The sequence below is a fragment of the Mirounga leonina genome, unplaced genomic scaffold (assembly GCF_011800145.1).
Source record: "Mirounga leonina isolate KUSES-001 unplaced genomic scaffold, KU_Mleo_1.0 Mir_418, whole genome shotgun sequence".
Taxonomy (NCBI): Eukaryota; Metazoa; Chordata; class Mammalia; order Carnivora; family Phocidae; genus Mirounga; species Mirounga leonina.
In genome coordinates this window covers 21,145,649-21,163,669 of record NW_023270739.1, presented here as the reverse complement: position 1 = coordinate 21,163,669, position 18,021 = coordinate 21,145,649, and the positions used below count along the sequence as shown (strand labels likewise).

The 18,021-nt window shown below is 39.7% G+C and overlaps 1 protein-coding gene across 1 annotated transcript in view; it reads right to left on the bottom strand.

Moving 5' to 3' along the window:
• The window catches only part of CDK17 (cyclin dependent kinase 17), a 113,942-nt gene extending 104,462 nt beyond the window's left edge, over positions 1-9,480 (bottom strand). Inside the window, exon 1 of the mRNA XM_034987792.1 lies at positions 8,932-9,480. The gene's annotated coding sequence lies outside the window, so the exon portion shown is untranslated. The remainder of the gene's footprint in view (positions 1-8,931) is intronic.
• Positions 9,481-18,021: the final 8,541 nt, after the last annotated feature.

Genomic DNA, 18,021 nt, shown 5'->3' with positions numbered 1-18,021 from the left:
AAGAAAAGGGATTAGAGGAGAACAGAAATGTAAATATTTGGAGAAAGAAGGGAAAAATCTATGCTCAAGAATTTATGGCGGGGGCACCTGGTCAGTAGAGTATGCAACTCTTGATCTCAGGCCCTACACTGGGTGTTAGAACTTACTTTAAAAAAAATTTTTTTTAATTAAAAAAAGATTTATGGGCAAAAAAATCTACTGCAAAATACAGTGCTGACTCCACTGTTCCTAAAATGATAAAATGTCAGGTAAAAAAATCATGATCATGAAAATGTAGCTGATATAAAATGTTTTAATGTTTTAAGACCATATAATAAGTCGAGAAATATGAAAAGGCACGGAATCTTACAAATTGTGAAAAATTCATTTTTAAATGTCACATCGCAAGATGTCATCAAGCCATAATCTCTGATTTCTAAAATAAATCAGTTCTTACACTGTAACTACTATAACAGAGGTATAATTTAATTTTAAAAAATCAATAAAATGTCTTTAAATTGTAAAAGTAGACCATAAGGCAGTTTTTATTTAATTACAGTAATCCCAATGAAAACAAAATTCCTGGTCAACTGTATACATAAACTATCAGGGTAACAGGGATGACAATAAATGCACTGTTCTATCCTTTTGGATGCAATTTTGTACTTTACTTCAGTAAATGCATTTAACTCTAGTACTACACAGCTACAGAGCTCAATTTCATTAAGGATGAAATTTTATCAGCTAAACCAAATTTTACTCTTGATATTGACCAAAGTTTTCAGATCTTCTGAAATAGGCATTTTATTTACATATAAATATTGTAATTTTATATTTCCAATTTGTCTAAGATAACAAGTTAGTACAATTCACATGAAATTAAAAAGGCCCAATAATGCCAAGTTACTGCCTCTCCAAGTTGGCCTACAAACCGCTTCCAGATTGCTCACACACAAATACCACCTACATGTAACAATAAAACTCAAAACTTTTGGGGCGCCTGGGTGGCTCAGTCGTTAAGCGTCTGCCTTTGGCTCAGGTCATGATCCCAGGGTCCTGGGATCGAGCCCCGCATCAGGCTCCCTGCTCAGCGGGAAGCCTGCTTCTCCCTCTCCCACTCCCCCTGCTTGTGTTCCCTCTCTCGCTGTCTCTCTCTCTGTCAAATAAATAAAATAAATAAAATCTTTAAAATAAATAAATAAAACTCCAAACTTTTGATGACTTTTTATTTTCTCCTGTATCAAAACTGACTCTTGACTCTTTCACTCGATGACTAATCTGACCCTAATTTATCAGTTCCTAATCCCATCACTTCCTCATTCCATTAAGCAATACCTAATTTGGAGGGAATACCAAAAAAGCATGGTCCCTCTGGAGCACAAAGCCAACCAGAAAGGAGAGATTTATAAATAAATAATTACAAAACAATGTGTTAAGTACTATGGTAAACATAAATGCTACAGTAGAATCACCGTAACTCCACCAGAGTAGATCAAAGATGACTTCAAAGGAAGTGACATTTGTCCTCAAAAATGAGAATTTCTCTCAAGTGTCACAGCACTAATACACCAGTTTCCTCATCTTTATATCCTACCACTGACCATAAATGCTAGTATAGAACAGACAAGCGCACTTTAGACATGGATACGTGGATGGACAGACAGACGGAAGGAAGGGAAGGAAGGATAAAAAAAACATATACAAATGTAAAGAATGAATAACTGCTAGATTAAAATGGGCAAAATTAGACATAGTAATTCAGATCAGGCATTCCAAAACCCTGACATATGAAAGCAACAGGAAAGGATAAATCTAAAGGATATTTAGGAAATAAAATTAACAAAACTTGGTGTGACAGACTGGACTAGGGGAGTAGAGCATAATAGAAAAGATAATCTGTCAAAGATTTTGGCTTTAGTGTCTAGGCTGATGGTGGTGCGTTACCGTTGGCTGGGAATGGAGGTAGGGGATAAAAAAAAGTCAGCTCTGATAAAGAAGCACTAAGAAGCAATAGCTGGGAGGTAGCTAGAAGGAATTCAGGAAGAGGTCTGGATTAGAAACAAAGATGTAGAGACCCTCAATATATAGGTAATAAAAAAAAGCACTAAATATAGATGAGATTGTCCACGGAACATGTAAAACATGAGAATAGGGTCAAGAGCAGAATATTCCAGTCAATTAGCATTGCTGTTATTTCACATGTCACAAAACTACCTCACAATACCACCTCATTGTATACCATATACAACGACTAACACAATGCCTAGGACACACCAAATGCTTTAAAAATACTGATTATAAATACCACTAAATAGAAAAACCAATATATTAAGCATAATAAAGTCATAAAGGATCATTTCTTAAAAGTATTTCAATAAGAGGTGCCTGGGTGGCTCAGTTGGTTAAGTAATGGACTCCTGATTTAGGCTCAGGTTGTGATCTCGGTGTGGTGGGATGGAGCCCCATGTGAGGCTCCTGGGGCTCTGCAATGAGGATGGAGCCTGCTTGGGATTCTCTCTCTCCCTCTCCCTCAGCACCACCCCCTCACCCTTCCCCCTCCTCACTCTCTCAAACAAAAAAAATTTTTTTTTCATTAAGACTGGCTCAAGGGGGTAAAGGCTGCTTAAGGAATCCAAAATTTACTTCAAAAATCAATAAAAAGCTTCCTTCCCACCAGAAATAGCAGTACAATAAAACATTAAGATCTGGAATTACAAAAAAGGTTTATTTTATTATTATTTTTTTAAATATTTTATTTATCTGATAGAGACACAGCGAGAGAGGGAACACAAGCAGGGGGAGTGGGAGAGGGAGAAGCAGGCTTCCCCGCGGAGCAGGGAGCCCGATGCGGGGCTCGATCCCAGGACCCTGGGATCATGACCTGAGCCAAAGGCAGATGCTTAACGACTGAGCCACCCAGGTGCCCCAAAAAAGGTTTATTTTAAACATAATACTTAAAAGTACATATTAGCTGTTTTTTTTTTTTTTTACATATTAGCTAATTTAAAGGATAATGTCTCTAAATTTGGAGTAATAAGAGCTTCAATGCTGTTACTTGATTTTTCATAAATATTAATTTTTACCAACCTTTAACATTAGCTCATACTATTAACAAATATTAACCATCAATTATAAGAATAGAAGAACTAAATATATGTTTGAGAAGACCAAAGTGAATTAGTAACTAACCTAGAATATAGTGAAATTATTCTTGGGTCCTTTTCCCACTGTTTACAAATATGCATATAAAATTTAGAGTATTCTTTAAAGTATTTACACTAACACGTGCATAAAAAGAAACAAGGAGGGGCACCTGGGTGGCTCAGTCGTTAAGCGTCTGCCTTCGGCTCAGGTCATGATCCCAGGGTCCTGGAATCGAGCCCCGCATCAGGCTCCCTGCTCGGTGGGGAGTCTACTTCTCCCTCTCCCACTCCCCCTGCTTGTGTTCCCTCTCTCGCTCTGTCTCCCTCTGTCAAATAAATAAAATCTTAAAAAAAAAAAGAATTAAAAAATTTAAAAAAGAAACAAGGATGTGCTATTAAAAGGTTGACAAGGGACACAAGCATGGCTCATTTGGTACAGAATATGTGACTCTTGATCTCAGGGTTGTGATTTCCAGCCCCATGTTGGATATAAAGCCTACATTAAAAAATAATAATAAATAAATAAATAAAACCCACTGACAAAAACCTTTTTTAAATTAACTTTTGTGACAACAAAACAAAGCAAATCTTTGTTTTTCCACTTTAGCGGACTACCTTGAGGTCAAGTAAGTTTCTATGCTTCAAGTGGAATAAGAGATCGGATATATATCAACAATACTAATTTACAATATTTTCATCATAAGGGGTAGCTTTCAGTGTAAAAAGTTATTGCCAAAAATGTATTATCTGATTTGATATTTCCATTTTTGGTGGTATACAGCTACAATAAAAACACAGGATCAAAATTTATGCTTTCCTTAAACAATACCAAAACCAAAAACCAATACGTATTTACCTGTGTACAGATATAGATAGAAAATTTATCTACCTTAAGGCAAATTCTCACCGAATAGGGAAGCAACCTATGCAACATGCATCTGCACTGTCTTCTCTTTTATGGCATATGCGTAATGCAAACTAATTTTAACACATGTAAAATCAAAATGAGTAAGTAAACATGAAGGTAATAATGAGAGTAAATATACAGTATAATTATTTTTGCTTTTCAGTACCTATATTCATTTTACATTGTGCCCAAACTGATTGATAAATCCATGATTAAAAATAAATCTACATTTCAGTATCTTTTTAGTACCTTTAATTCATTGAGCTATAAATATGTCCTCTCTTACACATTTTGTATAGATCAATTTTTTTGTGTGCAGTAAAACTAATTCAATGGAATTTAAATCTAATTTTGATGAGCTTTTTAATTTACCACTTTTTAGTTCTTGCTACAGCAGGCACTTAATATGAACCTTTTAACATCACATCCCCATGGCAGTGTTGTAATAAAATGGTTTGAACACCAAAACTGGAACCCCAGCTTCACCACAGAGGTAGAACCTAAGAGATAATTAATCTAAGGCATCTGTGTCTTTATTTGAAAAATAGACACAATACTTAGATGATGGGCTTACTATGAGGATTTAACAAAGTAACACCTGACATGGTACACCTAGCAAAAGAAATAAGTTTAATTTCTTTCACACGTTTATATCAAAAAATAATTTTTTATTATTTTTTTTTAAGATTTTATTTATTTATTCATGAGAGACAGAGAGAGAGAGAGAGGAAGAGGGAGAAGCAGGCTCCCAAGGAGCAGGGAGCCCGATGTAGGGCTCGATCCCAGGACCCTGGGATCATGACCTGAGCCGAAGGCAGACATTTAATTAACCATCTGAGCCACCCAGGCGCCCTCAAAAAATAATTTTAAAAGGAGACTTTGGAGAGCAAGATAATTTTCATTCATCCCAATATGCCACGGATTTGTAAATCTACCTCCTCACGTACAGTATTATCATGTTACTGCAGAACGTTATTTATAGGAGACACCCCCCCCCCCATTAGATTTATTGGTAGCTATTTACTGGTTTTCCAAGTTGGCCAACAGAGAGAGGAAACAGGCTAGGAAAGGTAAGCCACACTCACATACATTCAATACATTTTCCTGGCGCCTGGCAATTACTCTTTCCAGGTCAGTATTTTGCAGATATGCAAGTAGCTATCAACTAAAAAGGCTGGGAGCAAAATAATGACAAAGAATCCACTAATGACAGTAAGAATTCTTGGCTTAATATTGTAAATATCTCATAAAAATAAAAAAGAAAGGTCCTCCCTCCAGTTCAAAGAAATTGCCAACACTGTAGGTTGAATGCTAGTCAACTATACCAAGTTTCCTATTTAGTCAATTTTTTAACCTCACAAGTACTATATAAAGCGTAATTTTAAATGCCATAAGCCTATTTTATCTTCATCATTTAAAACACAAAATGCCATATCAGTTTATAAAATGCACTTTAAATAACTTTCCCATTTAAAAGTTTAAGCAAAAATTACACATTCAAAATTCAAAGAACCTAAAACTAGTCTTCCTTCACATATATAAAAGGAGGCAATTTTTAAAATGGATAAAATACTCTAATGAGTATTTTTACAAGCTGAATTTAACATAACGTCCTTTTTCTACAACACAGCAACACATTCGCTAAGTAATTATCCTCCGTGGAAGTATAAAAGCTATTAAAAAAAAAAATGCCATGACATGATGCTGCAATCTTTATAAAGATTAGAGAACAGTAATAAAGATTCAAAATGTAATGCCTTATAAATATTCAGCACTATTAGACAATAACAAAGAAAATAGCAGGGAAAAAATTTTGTGTTCACAGATAATTTTTCCTAATATTAAAGGAAATCATCTTCACTTCTGAATATCTTCCTCAGTTGCCATTATAGTTTCTACTACTCACAATAGTTGCAGTTGTTTAGTACTATTTCACAAATAAAGAGAAAGAAGAAAAATATTGCTGAAAATAATGGGAAAAACAAAAGCCTCAACAGAGTAAATTATTTTATATAAAATAATTTGGTGGAAATCTCTTTCCAGCATAATCATAGAACTGGAGCAATATCTGAAAACTATATACATTAAAATCTGTTTAGTCAACACAACTATTCTGCACTACAGAAAATAAAATTTAATTTTTCTATTTTTTGTAAAACAAATGACTTATTAGAACAAGATTACTGATATACAAAGCTACCACCATATATTGGATCGCTACCATACACGGAATCAATTCTTCCACTTTCATCTTTCCTGACTATGTATCTTTCTCCCTTCAGGTAACCAGAGCACATCTGGCAGGCTGCACTATTTCAAATAACTAACACTGTGACTTTATCGGGCCTTAGTTCAAGGATGAAAATAAACTATTTTATATTAGTTTCTTCTAGCAATAGGAAAATTAGGTTATTAACAAGGCTTCATACTTCATACACTTTTTTTTCTGATTGAAAATGAATGTAAAAATTTGGAAAATACAGAACTGTATTTTTATTCATCCATGAATCCCACCACCCAGAAATCTTCAGTAACTTTTTAGACTTCCAAGAATTAAACTTCAATAATCTAATTAAATACTAATAAATATGCAGAAAGAAAAAACATTGTACCTTCCTTTTGGCCTTTTGATAACTGTTACATAAAACATTGATTACTAATGATATGACCTGTTAATTTGACAAAGATATCTGAAAAGTGTTAAGTGGTAAGAGTGGGGTAGGGAGTCCCACAATTCAGATACTGGTCCCTAGACTGAAACACCTTTTACAATTTTTACAGCGTCAACATTTTATTTTATTTTTATTTTTATTTTTTTAAAGATTTTATTTATTTATTTGACAGAGAGAGACATAGTGAGAGCAGGAACACAAGCAGGGGGAGTGGGAGAGGGAGAAGCAGGCCTCCCGCGGAGCAGGGAGCCCGATATGGGACTCGATCCCAGGACCCCGGGACCATGACCTGAGCCGAAGGCAGACGCTTAACGACTGAGCCACCCAGGCGCCCCAGCGTCAACATTTTAATGGCAGCAAGATATGACTGTTGAGAGAATGGTATCAATAGTAACTTTGCTATATCAAACAGGCTTTACTTTTAATTTCTTTCCGTTCATAATTCAATGTCTATTTTCGCTGTAAAAAATATTTTAAAACAGCTTAAATTCAAAGACAGCTATTTTCTTTGAAGTCCAGCATTCAAACTGTTAGTGTTTCTGGCCTATGAGACAGTCCACCAGATAAAAGAGTAACGCTTTTATATGCCAAAATTCTCCGCAATAAAAAGACTATTCCTTAAATACAGCCACATTTTTTCTTTTGTTACAACCGTTGTTTATGGAAGTATGCAGATGTTAGAATTACAAAGACTGATATGACTTCATTAACAAAAAAACCAATGATACTACAGCTAGCGAATTTTTTTCTTAAAATTTCATCGAACCTTATTTCTAGCTTCAACGGAGGCTTTCGTTGACTCAAGGCATCAAAAGATCTTAAAATCCCATTCATTTTCTTCTGCCCAATGGTTAACAAGTCTAAAATACAGTAACTCAAATTTGTTACTTTGACCTTCTTACACAAGCGCCTTTTAAAAGAAATCCCTCAACAGAGACTCAAGAAAGAATCAGCAAAGTTTGAGGAAAGAATTGTGTCTTTAAGTCAAGCATTTCCTGATAAGTGACAGAAGGTCTGGCTGCCAGGAACACACTTTGCTGACCCTAAGAAGAGCCAAGACTCGAAAAAAATTTGCCACTTTTGTTATCTAGAAAATTTATTTGGCTAAGAGGTGATAAAGCATAACCAACGACGTGTCTTTAGTGGACGAATCAATATAAAGGAGGGGCGCCACGGATTTCAGCTATGCTTTTGCCATTTTTAAAGAAAAGCTAATTGTTAGTGGCCATGTGACATTATAAGATCCCAGAAAGGAAAGGGTGGGAGGAAGAGAGAGGAGTTCAAGGCAGTTCAGGGTCAGAACAAGCTCAGGCATCCTGTCATTAGCAGACGTTCCCCCAAGCTGAAGGCAAAATACTGCTTACCCGAAAAGGAGTGGGTGAAAAGTGAAAAGAATGAGGGGAAAACCACGAGAGAGTCAATGTGGCAGTGAGGGGGTGACAGGAGGCAGGGAATCTGGAGCTATCCAGCTGAGTTGGGGAGCCAGAGCATCGGGCACAAAAATGCTGAGAAAAGCAACTGCAACGGAGACGACAATACTTGGCAGCTCCCCATTCCCCCCCGCCCCCCATCGGCTCTTTGGGTTTCCCACACTCCCTCCGCCTCAGCCCTTGACCCACACGCAGGGGTGTGACCCGCCGGCAGGAGGCTGCGGTGATCTTTGTCTCGGCCGGCTCCCCACGCGAGGGCTTCTCCTCCTCCTCGGCGCTCGCCACCCGCTCACACCCCTGGCGTCTCCAAGGAGCTGCAAGCGCCGCGGCCGCCACCGCCTCCTCGCCCACCTCCCGCGGACTCGCGCCCTTCCTTCCCCTCGGCCGCCCGCGCCTGCGGCTCCACCCCCGCCGAGGGGAATCTTTGTGTCTCGGGGGACTTTCTGCCTCCTCCCTTGCGGGCCTCGGGGGAGACCGGCCTCCCCCGGAGACCAAATGGGCAGCAAGCACCGGAGGCGGCGGCGACTGCAGGCGCCCCCCGCGAAGGAGCCCGTCAGCTACCGCACCCCACCCCACCCCCGGAAATGCCTCGGCGACCCAGGGTTCGCGCTGGACCGGAGGGGCGACAGGCACTCGGAGCTCCCCTGGCCGCGCCTCCCTCTCTCAACTTCCCGGCCGGGCCTGAGCCTCCTGCGCCCCCAACAGCCGCCCGCCCCGACCCTCCGTCCCAAGCACCCTCCCGCCCCCTCGGCTCGGGGTCCGCCGGGCAGCGGGAAAAGCCCCGCCGGCCGCCAACTCACCAGCAAGTGCGGGGGCCGCGTCGCTAGGCGAGGCGCGGAGGGTAAGCGGCTCCGCCGACGCCCGCGGCGACCGGATGCAGGTCCGGGTCCCAGCGGCTGGCAGACCCACGGCGCCTCCGAGGCGCAGGCCTCCGCTGCCGCCTTCCGGCTCTCGCCTAGGGTCCGGAGCTGTCGGGAGGGGCCGCGGGTCCCTCACGCGTTGCCAAGCCCCCCGGACAACATGGCTCCCGGGCCGCCGAGCCGCGAGGGCAGCCCACTAATCCCCTCGGAGGAGCCCGGGAGGGAGCGAGACTGCCAGGGAGGTGCCGACGCCCGGCCGAGGCGGCCCGCTCGGAGGACGGCTCCTTCTTCTCTGCTGCGGGACCGTGAAGAGCTCAGGAGACGGCGGGCGGCCGCTTTCGTTCGCTGCGTGTGCGTCGCTTTCTCACTCGGCGGCTGCGGATTGACGCCTCCGCCTGTTCCCCGGAGGAGAGCGAGCGAGCGAGCGAGCGAGAAAAAAGACTTTTATTGAAACGATCCAACCAGCAGCAGCAGAGAAAAGCGACCCGCCGCGGAAGCTTCCCCCACCCCCGCCTGAGCAGCTCGCCGCGGGCAGCGCGACCCCTGCTGGCGGCGGCAGCGGGGCGGAGCTGGCGGTCCAGGGGCGGGGCCTAGAGGGAGGGGCGGGGTATCCCCGGGAAATCCCCCGCCCCGAGGTGGGGGCCTCCTTCTCTCTGAGGGTAGGAAGGTGAGCAGGTGGAGACGGTTTGGTAGGGCCGCTCCACAGCGACTGGGAAAGAAATTACCTGGGTAATTCAGCCCCTCCATCTCTCTCCCACCCCCCAACAAAACAAAACTCTTGCTTAAATTATCCAAGTAATTATGTAATTAAGACACCAGTGCCGCAGTTCTCTACTGGTTTTCTAGAGAGTTGATGTCAAAGGGCCCGCACCTGAGCATGTTGTTCGCAACTTTTCTCCTTTATTATGGGTGGAGGGGGTAGCTGTGCAGCAGTCATTCACGCACGCGGCATTTATTCATTTAATTTCTTTATATTGTGTTCTTGGCAATACACCAGGTCCTCAAAGGACTGAGTCTAGCTAGGATGAAAGATATTCAGTAAGCAGTTATAAGAAAATTCTGAACTTTATGAGAAAGGAAATAAAAGGTGCTATAGGAGAACAGAGAGGAACTACTGTTGCCCTTGGTTAGGTTTTGTTTTCTTGGGGAGACGGGGCGTCAAGAGGTTGGCCCAGTTTCTGTAAATATTTTTACTTTGTTCTTTCCCAGAGGCTAAAAGCTGGTTCAGGAATGAACAGCAGAGTGAAAGTGAAGACAAACTAAAGTAATACTGACCCATTTTTTTTTCCCCCACTAATAAGGATAAAAGCAGAAAGTAAAAACAAACCCCTAGAGGGAGATAACGAGAGGATAGAAAAGACAAGAATGGGGACCGGATGTGACAACCTAAACAAGAAAAAATTTTAAACCACATAAAAATCTGCTAAAGTGAGATATAAATATTTTTCCATTTCAATACTCAGAAATAGATTTTGTAAGTTTTTAATGCAATTTCAAATCACATTATGTCCTAAGGACTTCTGATAATTATCTTCTTGGATTCCTGGATGAATCCTTTTCCCTCTAAAAACAATGCCTCCTGACTTCTTTCTCTTATTTTGTTGGGAAAAGTTGAATGTATCTACTGTAATATCCAACAAAAATCATACATTTCAGACTTCTCCCATGTCTCTAAAATTACCAGGATCCATAAATTAGCAACATTTATGCTCTGCACATATTTTACACTTGCTTATCGTTCCTATGCGAATGCAAATATAGAACACAACCTTTCCTTTAGAACAAGTGTACTTTAAAAAAAAAATACTGTTAATGATGCTCTTTCAATTTGTCCAAGTCAGAGAATTTTGTAACATACCAAAAATATAACATCAGTGTTAGATAGCATCATTTTTAGAGGTCTTTTAGAGAGTTAGAAAAATTGGTATTTATATAAGGCCTACTTACATGCCAAGCATTTTTCACAAACTTGTCTTATTTAAAAAAATAATTGTCCTTTTTTGGTCCCTTAGTAAATACTAAAAATCATAAAGTGAGTCTACAAAAGCACATCCTGAGTTCCACATCAATAATTCCCCTTATAAATTATTAGATTGGAATTACTCCATTAGAAATCGAAAGATTGTCCTAATTACTTCATCTAAAGCTGCTGAAGAGCACCCTTTCTTCTTCCTATGTCTATTATTACCATAACAAATATTTCATAATTAAAACTGAGATAATGATTGTATTGATTTACTTATTCTTTACATCAAAAAATATTTCCTGACTACATATGATGTGCCAGGCACTGTTCTAGCACTGAAAATATAAACGTGAATAAAACAGATAAGATATTGCCCTCATGGAACTGTTTTCTAGTGATAGAAACAAGCAATAAACATGTAACTCATTTAAGGAATTCCTAAGAACTTATAATCATGAGAAATATACAGAAGAAAATGAAAAACTAATGGAAAAGAAATTGGGCAAGAGGAACAGGACTTAGGGGATGAGGTCCAGAAAAACCTGATGAGCAGCAGAAGCTAAAAGCCTTGGGTTCTTTCTTTATATCCCTCAGTAGGTTATTTGATCACAAAAAGGTCACATGAAAAAAGAAAATGTGGCATATACACACAGTGGAATATTATTCAGTTGTAAAAAAGAAGGAAGTGGTACAAAAACATGGATGAAACTTGAAAACTATGCTAAGTGAAATAAGCCAATCACAGAAGACAAATACACCATGATTCCATTTATATGAAGTATCCCAAACAGTCAAACTCAGAAGCAGAAAGTAGAAGGGTGAGTGCTAGGGGCTGGGGAGTGGGAGAAATGGAGAGTTGATGTTCAACAGGTATAAGGTTTCAGTTAGGCAAGATGAATAAATTCTAGAGATCTGCTGTACAACATTGTGCCTAAAGTTAACAATATTGTAACGTACACTTAAATGTTATCTGATCTTATCACAATTAAAAGAAAAGTCACGTGCAGTCAAAATAATGAGTACATTTATTTAGTTACTCTTCTAAACTGATTTAAAATTTGCCCATAATGTTTTTGGCATGCTAAGTTGGCTTTTCTCGTGAGTTGTAATATAGACTTTTCTAACCTTGTAAAATAAATTATAAAATTACTTAAGAATTTCCCGAACTATGGTTAATAAACATTCCCTAGCACATGGTGAGAGAGAGGGTTGAAGAAGAATTCCAAGATCAAATCCACTTGGGAAATGCCACATACTTCATCTCCCTTTGGGAAATTCACCACGTACATTTGCATATTAAAAACTCAGAAGTTCTGAGCTGGAAAGTAATTTTCTTTCCAGTTAAGCCAGTGTATCCCAAAATGTTCTGACCGTAGAATGGCTTCATCACAGGATGTATATGAACATATTGAGGGGCACATGTGCTGATGAGCACGATTGGGAAACCTCTCTTGGAGCATTAGGCATTTACTCTTCAGCCTTGGGAAAGGAGATGTTTGAAGGGGGAGAATGTGAAGGTCATTGAACTTTGGACAGAGAGAGTAGAAGGGGATATAGTCAGAGAATCTTCGTTGTGCTTCACACTTTGGGATTGACATAAGCCTGGGAAACAAATGTGAAACATATCCAGATAAGATATGGAAAAGAGACACTGAAGCTTGTTTTCAGTTGCTCTCAAACCATGATCCCTGAATCAGTGGCAGCAGCAATATCACCTGGGAATGTCTTAGAAATTAAAATTCTCAGGTTCTACTCTAGACCAGTTGAATCAAAAACTCTGGGATGGAGCCCAGCAAAGTGTTTTAAGTCCTCTAGAAATCTGCTACACAGTACAGTTTGATTGAGAACCGCGGCTCTGTACAGCACCAATTCACAGCTTCATCTGTTTACAAAAACAATTTCCCACATGTCTGAATTTCTGAACCATTTCCAATTATTATTAGCTGTAAAAAAATTCTCAAAGAAATTAGTTAAGTTACCAAACTGGGAAAAAGCTTTTTGTCTGGTTTTATGTGCTATTTTGTTAGGCTGAACCATATAATAGATCTATTTGTTTGCAATAAGAGTGAAGCAAATCAAACTAAGGGCAGCAATTAACTATCTTCCCTGTAATATCTCTTGAGCAAAATAATTTTGCTTTTAGTAAAAATGAAACTGCAGATGAGAAAAGAGTAGTATCAAAGGATTTTTTTTTAACCTGCTTTGAAAACAAAACAGGTCGCCTTACCTTAACATTTATTTTTTTATAAATATTTTGTATCATCCCAACTTTTGCAAAATAACTTTATACCATTGCATAATGATACAGCTGTAACCCATCACTTTCAAGGTTAACTATACAGATTTTACAGACCCAGCTCTATTTAAAAATCATTATCAAAGTATCTCCATAGATACACAAGTTTCAAATTTGGGTAGAGAGATTTCTTTACTGTCTACATCTAAAATTTCTAATTTGCAGTACTAGATTTATCCGTAAAGGCTTGGTAACATACGAGAAATTTGGTGCAGTCCAGGGAGCATTATAAAAAGCTTTCAGGAAAGTGATGTCATGTGTCCTCACAAAGGAAATGAATCCAGGAACCAAACTCAGTCTTGGCAGTTAAGGAAGACATAATTTTCAAACATTATGTTTCAAAATGAAGTTGTTCTCTAGTTGTTGACAAAATGCTTAGGGAGTGTTAATCTCCAGGTTTCCAGTAAGGCTCCCCATGAGTCTCTATTAAAAGACTAAGGAGGGATTAAATTGTTTTTCTTTCTTTCCTTTTTAAACCTTGTGATATTAACTGCTCTTAACTAGATTGATGTTCTGCCTCCTGAAAGAGATCCGAGGTGGGCTCTTCATCAAATAAAATATATTTAAAGCTGATTTGAGCCTCCTGAAAAATGAAGCACAACATGGAGCCATCTTCAGACTTAACAAATTTCTCTCTTAAAAAAAAATATTGTTGGGGCGCCTGGGTGCCTCAGCCGTTAAGCGTCTGCCTTCGGCTCAGGTCATGATCCCAGGTCCTGGGATCGAGCCCCGCATCGGGCTCCCTGCTCCACGGGAAGCCTGCTTCTCCCTCTCCCACTCCCCCTGCTTGTGTTCCCTCTCTCACTGTGTCTCTCTCTGTCAAATAAATAAATAAATAATCTTTAAAAATATATATATATTGTTGAAAAGTGGGAGCTAGGGCAGTAAAGGTTTTTTCCCTCTTAAGGGTGTTAAAAAGAGGATGTGGCAATTAACCATTTTCTCAGGGGCTTGTCAGAATGATCACTGGCCTTTCATCCTTTTAAAGAATCCTTTTAAAGAATGAGAGAAGGGAGGGATAGCAGAGGCCTTATGATTTTGTCATCTTCAAAATTTGCCCCAGTGATTTGCTCCTAGGAATATTCATCAGACTGATGTGTACATGTAATCCTAATCTTTAGCTATGAGTTCAGAAGGGCAAGTTTGTTAGTAAACCAACTTTGCCTTGCCCAAGTCAGCATGACCATGGGATCACCCATGAAGAGGAGAGTGGAGCAAATAGTTGGTATTTAACATTGAAAAAAAGGAGAAATTAAAAATGAAAAAGTCAGTAAGAAAGGTAAAAAGCAGGGGCAGAGAAGGATTAAGTCTTAGAAATATACTTTTATTTCAGCAATATGGAAGCCACAGATGTTCACAGTGTTAAACTTCATGTACTAGAAGAGAAAAACACAAAGCTAAGCAGGTCAGTGTTCCAGCCCCAAAGCAGTATTGCATAGGAACTGAGCTTTGCAATAGTTGGACTGGATGGGCATCCTAGTTTTGCCACTGTAAGATTCTGGTAAGTTACTTAACTAAGAGTTTCCCCATATATAAAGTTAGGATAGTAACATACCTGCCAGGTTGTATTAAAAGAGATAATGAACGTAAAGCATCTCTACTGTAACTTTCAAAAATTGCATGTAAGTGACATGAGTAACCACTCAAATAACTTATAAAGAAAAAGGATTTTGTTTACAGAACTTCAAAAACCAGGGGTATTGCAGGCTTCAGAGACATCTTATCCAACATCCCACACAATGTCATCGGGACCTGGTTTTTCTCCTTTTGGTTCTGCCTTTGGCAGCCCTGGCTCATCTGCCCATTAAGTCAAAAGATGGCTGCAATATTTGTAGCTCTGTACTTGCTGGTTCAAGTCTTCCAGAAAAGAGGGAGCAATATCCCAGTAAGCATGAACATTAGCTCTAACTAGCCCAGCTTGAATCCATGAACTGTCACTGTGACCAAGGCAACTGAGTGATGGGCCACATATGCTCTACCCTTAAAACCAAGGTGGAGTTTGCCTCACCTGAATCACATGTGCTGAGAATATGGGATGAGAGGTTCCCTCCAAAAAAGAAAAAAAAGAAAATGAAGGCAATCTTACTGTCCACTTAATCAAAATGTGGACTGTCGGGGATAAGCAGGCTTTATTATCAGCTGGATCTAGGAAGTCTGCCTCAGAACACAGTCACTTCGTCTCTCATCTGTGGGCTTCAGTCTGTGGGCCAACCTCTCATTCCCTCAGGCTTCTTTTCATGCTCACTGACATCCCTGGACCATGCCCTCATAATGCCTAATCCAAAGGAAAGGCAATCCATTCAGAAAATTCCGAGGAAGGACTCTGATTGGTCCAACCTCAGTCATATGTATCCATCCTCTAATCAGAAGAGTCCCAGCAGACCACCTGGAGTGGAGGAGATGCACTTGTTCAAGGGACAGAAGGTGCTATTAACAAATATAAGAGGAAAGGGATTCAGGGCAGTCAAAATCACAGGTGTCCACTTAACTGGGTAAATGCAAAGGGTGTAATCAGAAATTGCAAATCAGAGAAAGTAATTTTGGTAAGGAGAGCAGGGTCAACCAAGAAGAGCAGGAAATGCACAAATAAATGGATAAACAAATTGCCGTATATTAATGCTCAGCATGGGACTCGGCAATAAAAAGAAATGAACTACTGACATATGCAACAATGTGGATGAATCCCAGAGTAATTATGATGAGTAAAAGAAGCCAGATCAAAAAGAATGCACATTGTATGGTTCCATTTTTGTAAAATTATAGGAAATGCAAACTAGTCTATAGTGACAAAAAGCAGGTGAGTGGTTGCCTGAGTCTGGGGGAGGGAAGGATTAGAAAAAGCATGAGGACACTCATGGGGATGATAAATATGTTCTTTTTTCCTTTATTGTGGTGATGGCTTCATCAGTGTACCCATATGTGAAAACATCAAATTGTATGCTTTAAATATGTGCCATTCATTATATGTTAATTATACCTAAATAACACTGTTAAAGAGAGAGAGAGCAAATGTGATCCAAAAAACTGTCCTGTTTAATGGCATTTGAAACTACTCTCTTACCTATCTGTACAAGTCTGAATTTTTCAACATTGTTAAAAATGTTTTATCTATATAGAAGTCACACCATTTGGGGCGCCTGGGTGGCTCAGATGGTTAAGCGTCTGCCTTCGACTCGGGTCATGATCCCAGGGTCCTAGGATTGAGCCCCAAGTCCGGCTCCTGGCTCAGCGGGGATCCTGCTTCTCCCTCTGCTTCTCCCCCTGCTCGTGCTCTCTCTCTCTCTCTGTATCTCCGTGTCTCGAATGAATAAATAAAATCTTAAAAAAAAAAAAAAAGTCACACCATTTAACCCATAGGTGGTTTCTAGCCACAGGCTCATAGGAGATGTTAATAAAAGCCACAATCAAGATCATATTTTTCTTGACAGATTGCTCCCCATGGTGAAAAAGAGTGTAGCAGTGGGCATTACCGAATGAGCCCACTGTCTCATATCTGCTTGACCCTATATAAAATATTGACCTGGTGAATCCAAAACATCTCTTCAAAGCAGACTGTAGTATTCAGTAAATGTCAGCTCCCTTTCTCTCTCTTTTTAAAAAGATTTATTTATTTATTTGAAAGAGGGAGAGAGCACAAACATGCACAGGGGGCAGGGGAAGGGCAAGGGAGAGGGAGAGAGTCTTAAGCAAACTCCCATCTGAGCTGGGAGCTCAAAACAGGGCTCCACGTCCCCTCGACCTCACCACCTCGAGATCACAACCTGAGCTGAAACCAGGAGTCTGATGCTCAACCTCAACTAACTGTACCACCCAGGCGCCCCATCAGCTCCCTTCTCTTTCCACCTTCTCAATGTGAAAAGAATCCAAAAAGTTTGAAATATTATTCATTTCTATGTTTACTTGTAAATATTTTTGGTTTTTTTTGTTGATCGTCGGTGCAATTATTTTTTAATTAATTAATTATTTTTAAAAGGAGGCTCCACACCCAATGTAGGACTTGAACTCACAACCCCTAGATTAAGAATCACATGCTCTACTGGCTGAGTCAGCAATTAAAGGTACTTTCCCCTCTAGGCAGAAAGAAGCAATTAAAGGTACTTTCCCTCTAGGCAGAAAGAAGCTTGCCACTGGTCAGGACATTCTGGTTCTTTGGGCACCCTGAAAGTCATTAGGTAGATCACAGTTAGAATGGCTTTCTAGAACTTATAACAATTACCTATCTTCAAATCCTGGTTTGATTGGAAGGCATCAGAAGTGCTAAATATTTCAGTTTTAACTCTTACACACCTAGAAATGCAAAGACATTTTACAAAGGCTGCTTTTGTTGTTTAAAAGATAATTTTTTCATAATGATAAAAAAAAACGTAATAATGTAGCCTGTTCAAAATGATATTTTACATCTTTGGATAATTCAAATCACCTTAAACAAACCAATTATTAGGCAGGTACCTCTGTGTGTACATTTATGCTTCCTTCCTTTACTACCTTCTATCCACTATTAGGTAGAGTGAAATAAAATATTCCAGCCTTCTCTTACTTTGCATTAATGTTCACAGATTCAGTAGAAAGACTATAGGATTCAGGGGTGCCTGGCTGGCTCAGTTGGAGGAGCGTACAACTCTTGATGTCAGGGTCGTGACTTCAAGCCCCACACTGGGTGTAGAGATTGCTTAAATAGTTTTATTTTTATTTATTTAAAAAAAAAAGAAAGACTATAGGATTCAAAGTGAAGTGAACCCAGGTTTAAATCATAGCTCCACTGTTGGTT